The sequence below is a fragment of the Pygoscelis adeliae genome, unplaced genomic scaffold (genome assembly GCF_000699105.1).
Source record: "Pygoscelis adeliae isolate BGI_AS28 unplaced genomic scaffold, ASM69910v1 Scaffold140, whole genome shotgun sequence".
NCBI lineage: Eukaryota > Metazoa > Chordata > Aves > Sphenisciformes > Spheniscidae > Pygoscelis > Pygoscelis adeliae.
In genome coordinates, this window is record NW_008824044.1 from 96223 (window position 1) to 103137 (window position 6915).

Sequence of the window (6915 nt, forward strand, 5' to 3'; positions counted from 1 at the left end):
TTCAGTGTCCTTCCCTGCCACTGTAGGGATTGAGGAAAACACTACCTGTGCTCCCGATCCTTCAACCAGTCTCCCCAGTGCCCTGAAGTCCCTTTTGATCACTGCAGGACTTCTCTCTGCAACCTCATCACTGCCAGCCTGTATAACCAACAGCGGATAGTAGTTGGAAGACCGTACCAGACCATGGAGCTTCCTAGTAATGTCTCTGACCCAGGCCCCAGGGAGGCAGCAGACTTCACTGTGGGATGGGTCCGGTCAGCATAATTTCTACATAATCACTGTAGCGACTGATGTTTAGGAGTTTTCCCCCTCATTCACTCATTTCCCTCTAAAATAAATCAAGAATACGATGCTATGTGGATGGCGAGAGTGTTAGTGGCCCAGACAAGGAGACAGCAAATGCTGATAAGAAGCCATAACAGTTTGCCTTCACCTCTTTAGAGACAGCCAAGAAGAAAACATTTAGCAAACAAGCATGTGGAAAAACTTTATGTTATGGGGATTATGCAGCTCACTCGGAGCAATAGTCACATCCATCCCTCTGGGAATCAGCAGAACAAGGCTAAACATTTCCTTTAAAGTACAACCAGCATCAAGTGCCTGGAACTTTTATATCAAGAAGTAGTTTCCTATTTGATTCTTTGCTTACTGGAACTGAATGTGTCCTTTGACTCCAGAAATGCCCTCTCAAGAGAAATTTACTGTCTTTTTTATAATGGGGGAGAGAAAGACAGCACCCTTCTGCTACAGCTGGGAAAAAAACAGGTAGTGGGAAAAAACAGAAGGAAAGTAAGTCCTTTGGCATGTTGATAAGGCACTTAGCTGTGTATGTAAGTCCTGGCTTTTGAGTCTAGCTTAGAACTGTGCTTGCATTTTGCATTAAACTTTAGATGAACATTAAAGAGTAGACAAAATACAAATGATGAAGACTATTTCTAAACTTTGTGGATATGCTTATGTTATATGCATTCTGACTACCTCATGGATTAGACCACTAAGGGAATTTAGGCTGGAAATACCTAGCTTCTGGACCTTGATTTGGCTTAAGGGTAATAAGGAGCACACCAGGATCAATCCAGCTTTGACTGGGACAAAATTCTGTACATATTGGGGCACAAATCTCAAGATTTTAAACCTCCAGATTTTGAAGAGAAGCAGTAAGGCTCCTACAGGGTGTGGATGTTACCAGGATGAAGCAGTATCCATCACAACATTTTCAGAATTTTAATTTTGGGCATTCAGTGCCTAATTTTTGCCTTATGTATCAGATAACCCTTCTACATCTTATTTCTGTTTGATCCATAGTCCTTGAATAAACTTCATACCTTGTTTTATAGGAGCATATGAAGTTTCACTGTGAAGTTATTATAGACCAGTTCTCAGTGAATCCTGTTTATCATTCCTTCTGCATTCATATTGTCCTTGGCAAATGGCCTCAGTCAGTCATACAGAAAAGTGCACATGTTAATATTTGGCTAATGTGCAGTTGGGACCCCTAATGACTCATGGTATTATATAATTGACTGAGATCACCTAAAGGAAGGAAACAAGATCATTACAAAAACCTCAGTATTCTCTCTGTCTTACAATGTTTGTGCTCCAGAGACAGTATTCCCTATTAGAGACTCTGAAATGTCTATTGAAGGCTGTTGTAGCAATTTTGACGATATTTGCATTTGAGCAGCCTTTAGCTATTCTAATTGTTCCACCTGTGTGGAAAAGGGATGAAGGCCAGAAAAGGTCAAAATGAATTTAAGGGTAAGCAAAAATTAGAAGATGATGATGCTACGTTTAGCTTAGCCAGAATTATAGAGTATTTTTAGGTCAGGGTTAATATCCACTGTCTGAGCTCTATACTCAGAAACTGCTGCAGATGATGGATTAGGTTTGCTGGTATATTTTAATATATTGGAGCAGCAAGGATTCCTGGTAATATTTATCTCAAACATCAACATTTCTCTATTTCTAATTAATCCAAAGTTAACTTGACATGCTGTCATAGCTTTAATAAAATTTGAGGTTTGATATTCAGAAAGAGGGATCAGAGAACACAAGAATCACAGAGATTTCCTAAAAGTAAATAGTGTATAGTGGTGACATTTCTTTACACCGTAAAGATTTTCCCTACTTTACATATAATTCCCGGTTTTCTACATATTATTTCATTTTATTAATTTTTGCAACCAATTCATGCATATCAATGAATGGTCTTTATCCAAACCTTGTAGCACTGATAGATAGCCTGCACTAAACATGCCTCATGGAGAAAACACACATGCGGTTCAGGTGTATGATGGCTGGAAGTGAACATACAAAAAAGTACGGGTTGCTCAAATAGCTAATGCAGCATCAGTGGCAACTTTTCTCAGGAGAGAAGAACAGGAAAAAAAAATATGGTTAGTTGAAAAGTTAAACAGGTGTGGCCAGTTAGTATATCTGAAACAAATAGATTTAAAATCCAAATTAATGTGGTAGCAGACTTAATTATTACTATAAACAAGCAACAGAATAGCAACAAGGGCTTAGCTGTGCACGTACACTGTATTTGATCCTTGGGCTGGGAACACTTTCTGTTTTCAGTCTCCTGCACAAAACTTTTATTCCGGTGTTAGTCAGAGAGTCAGAAAATTACCCAATACAGATGAGCAGATGTGCACATAACATACCTCGCAGTTCAAAGAGAAAGAATTTAAAAGCTTGAACAAGATCATCCAGGAAGAATATACAAAGGCGTGGAAGAAATTCCTCCCATCTAAGACATCAAAAGAAAGAAAGAGCTGGGATGCCTGTAAAATATTTGAATAGGATTTCCTTCTACAAATACAGACCTTCCTTTACAAAAACACTTCTGCAAATGCAGTATGAAAAAATGGAGTTTTGAAAATTCAGATATAATGGAAATGTACAACAGATGACATAAAATTGCTGCACAACAAAAAAAGAAATCCTTGTCGTCTTTTGCATTTTGAATGTTTTCACATGTTTTCCTGGTCAGCCTATTTAATTTCTTTATTTTTATACACTTCATAGCATGTTCCAAAAGATTTTGTTTGTTTTAACACTAAGTAAAATGAACATAGTGTTTCCCTAATTTAATCTTCTTGTCTGATACAATATATCAAATTTAATGTACCTTTATAACTAATGCTTGGTAGGAAATTGGTTCATTGAGTTATACATTTCAATATTTTTCTTGCAGGTAATGGAATATATAAAAATAAATCACATTTCACTCAGGCATTTTATGGTACGTCACCAGCAAATGTCCAAAGAAGCACAAACCTCAAGCATTTAAAGTTTAAAACAGTTAACTTGCAGCTAAATCTTCATAACTTCTCATCTAAAAAAAGATTTGTAAAGGTCTAATGAACTGTTAGGGATGAGAACTGAAAATTATCACATACTAGGTTCTTCCTCATCTTTAAAAGAAATACAACCTTATTTTAGTTGCACACAAAAATAAATGCCAGTACTCCCATTTATTATGTTAAATCATAGAAAGGGTAACTATAACGCATGAGAAATAATTGCCTTTCTTCACCTTCACTGGCCTAGAAACAAGTGAATGTATTTCCCTCACTTAAATAAAATACATCTGAACTGAGATTAAAATTAGAAATGTATTCCTGAACACATAAATATGATAGTACTGTATTCAACATCTGATGATTATAACTGTCATGTTTGAGTTGGCCTCCCATTCTCTAAAATAGCCTTCTTTATGTATCACACCACATTACAGAATACTGTTAATCTTCAATGTGTTAAATACACTAGGCAAAAAGAAATATTTAATTTCTTGGGGGTTCTACTTCTGCATTTGAGACAGCCAAACATGTCAGTTTTGGGAAAAAAAAAAAAAAAAAACCACAAACAAACCAACCCACAACAAAACAAAACAGAACAGAAATTTTGTGGAAATTTAAACCATGCCTCCTGTGATAGGAGATACCTTATAAAACATCAGTTGGAGCCTTTCACTCATGAACATTTAAGAAGGAGATAATTTAAATCCTGTTGTTTGGTGTGTTTTTTTGTTGTTATTCATTTTGGTTTTTTTTTATTTAGGGTTCCCCCCTCCCAAATGAATATGAGGCTGTAAAATGGACTTTGCTAGGAGACTACAACATACCGTCTGTTATTACTAGGATGTACGTGACAACAACTCACTCAAGATAATTTCTTTAGTACTAGAATCATTTTGAACTTTAAAGGATTTCTGTTATCCTCTATGGCTCTAATAATAATGAACTTGTTACAGTTTTAAAAAGCAATGCGTATTCAGCATATACGGCAAGAAGAGTGGGGAATAAAGTTTGCACACACTCTTGACAACTCCAGTGACATTAATACGTTGGGACCAAATCTTTGGAGTTTCTGAAATACAGAATCAGGCTCCTTCTCAGAAATGAGGAAAATCAGAGAAGTCAAACCACTACTGGGAAAAGAAATCTGAAATGTTACTTGGTAATGGTGTAGGTGCCACGTACTATTAACACTTTCTCAAAAAAAATCACATTTTTTCTGAAGTAGATAGTGTTGGTATCTTTTGTATCTCTTCCTCTGCCACCCAAATATTTGTTCATTTTGGCATTTCTGTGGATTGCGAGTTTTGCAGGCTGTGAAAGCAAAAGAAAAACTCATGCAGCATCTGCAAGTAGAAAGCTTTATTGTGAGCAAAGAGGATGGCTGAATTTTTCCTCTAATACCAAACTGAGTATTTCAGGTATAGTAGGAAATCTATAGATTTCCCTTAACTTCAGATCTTATTTTGAAACCTTGGTTTCAGACTTTAGGGAAGGGAAGAGAATATAACAGAAACAGAAATGGAGTGGAAGGAAGATTTCACATTCCAGTGCATCTGGAGAGATTTATTCCCCACTTTTGAAGAGGTATTAAAAAAAAAAAAAAAAAAACAACAAAAAAACCAAACCCAAAACAACAGAATTACAGGTGTTTTTTAAATTTCTATTTTTATTGTCAGTCTGGCAAAGAAATTCTCAGCAAATACGTAACAGAGACTATTGAAACTGCATAAAAACCAAGTCACTGAGTTATGACCACTCTACTACAATATGCAGGCAAATATTTTTCCTACCATACTTAGAATTACTATGTAGTTGATAGTGTTGGCATGTTCATAGCTACCATCTGACACCACACCTTTTCAAAATCCCCGGAAGGTTACTCAATCTCATCACAGAGCATAGGGGTGTGAGCTACAGTGATACTACTGAAATACTATTGCTACATGACTGAAGATTCTGCAGCACCACCAAAATTCTCTTACCACAAAACCCCACTAACATTCGCTACTAAAAATAATGGAACACTAGAGGAAAATAATGGAGGGATGGGAGGTCTTGTCAGTAAATCCCAAATTCTTGTGAACAAATCCAAAATTTGGGGACAGTTCCATTATGACAATGTATGATTTTGATTCCTAAAACACTGGGAGAAGGTTAGCATTGAAACAGTACCAATCATCTGAAGAAGACATAATACATTTTCATTCACCTTCTTAACCTTTCAGTTGGGAGGACTGAGTGGTGGAAAGAAAGGATGACGTCATACTTCCTTCTCTACTGCAGGTCTGGTGACAGAAGTTTCCTAGCTATATTGAATCAAAAAGGCACAGCCTTGGAATTAGAGCTTTTCCCATGAACTTAAATGCATGCAATATATATGAGTAAATTTTCTGAATATGCTACATGAAAAACATGCGGTTGTGAAAGCCAGTAAATTGATACTAATCATTCATCAAGTTTTGCAGTCTTTCTAATCTGACCTTTGGATTCCTGATACTGGAACTGTAATACATCAAGAGCAGTAATATTAAATTTATTGTAATTGCCTTTTTTTTTTTTTTTAACTCTTCAGTTGATTTGTAACAATTTAGTTACTCCATGACCTCCACAGTTTTCATTGCCTCATAACTAAGGGAATATGAGTGCATGCAGGACTGACTTGAGCCACAACAATACCGGGACTCAGGGGCCCAATGTCTGTTAGGCAAGATGTAAGGCAGGTCTGCTGCCACCTCTTTGCAGCGTCCCAAGGACAGCACATTTCATGCAGGGGGAGAGATTTGCTACGAGTATTGTGGCCCAGGGAGATCTGAGAAATACACGTTGCAAGAAATCAAGAGAAGAGAAAGCACATAATTTATAAAACAGTTTGACTGAGCAACTAAGTCCGATTACCTGCACTGTGCAACTATTGTCACAATGGCTCCACGGGGAGCACGTTCATTTGTCACTTCCACCGTACCGTATCTCAAGACATGCGAGTATTACACCAAATGCATCCCTCAGCAGTCGGCTAGCAGCCTGCTTTCTGGCACATCTCAAATGCGTGGATAAATACTCAGGACTACGCACGCTGCTCTCCATCACTCTATTTCTAACCTCTTTCAAAGCATCTGCACATGGGCTTTAATTCACTGGCTTTGGCTTTTCACCAGGTCACTCTCCATTACAGGTATTTACGTTTGAAGTAGGTGAGAGTGCTCCTCCCGGGGCTCCAGGGCATGCGGGACCCTGCACGGGGCAGGGTGCTGCCGGAGGGGCGTGACCCAGAGCGGGACAGGGTGGCATAGGCAGAGGGAGAGGTGGAACGGGGTAGGGTGGTGTAGGCAGAGCGGGACAAGGTGTTGTAGGAGGAGCGGGACAAGGAGCTGTACAGAGGGCGCGTGAGCGTGCCATAGGCAGTGCGGGACAAGGGGGAGTAGCCCGAGCGCCCCGCAGGGCTCCACGCTGAGCGGGAGGCAGAAGCCCATGTGGAGGGGGAGCCCGAGCGAGTGGTGGTGTCGCAGGAGGGGCCCCACTGAGGGCCACACACCGAGCGAGACCCTGGGGTGCCTGCGACACGGGAGACCGAGCGAGAGGTGGGGGCACAGAGGGAGCAGGCTGGGGC